Source organism: Penaeus monodon, chromosome 33 (genome assembly GCF_015228065.2).
Source record: "Penaeus monodon isolate SGIC_2016 chromosome 33, NSTDA_Pmon_1, whole genome shotgun sequence".
NCBI lineage: Eukaryota > Metazoa > Arthropoda > Malacostraca > Decapoda > Penaeidae > Penaeus > Penaeus monodon.
Window position 1 is genome coordinate 28,550 of NC_051418.1, and position 373 is coordinate 28,922.

Consider the following 373-nt stretch of genomic DNA (forward strand, 5'->3'; position numbering starts at 1 on the left):
CGTGGGTTCCCAAAAAAAAGGGGAAACGAGGGAAAGTAAACAGAACAGTTAAAAACGACCAAATAATGGCATTGGGAAAAATGAAAATTTTATATGTTGTCCACTTTCCAGCTAATGAAAAAATAAATACATGGCAAACACCAAAGATAAAGACAGCTTACATAATCGACATCACGAGTTCAGATAAAAACCCTAAAAACTTTTCCCTTTAGGTATAAAATCTCAAATATTTAGATATAATAATTTTTACAAATTTTATTGAGAATCTTAATGCCTTTAAATCACACATCCTTTTTTTTTAATACAAAATATTTCTCGAAAACATAAACCGGATCTAGAACCAGGGATCGGCTGCAGTGAGTATAAACGCAAC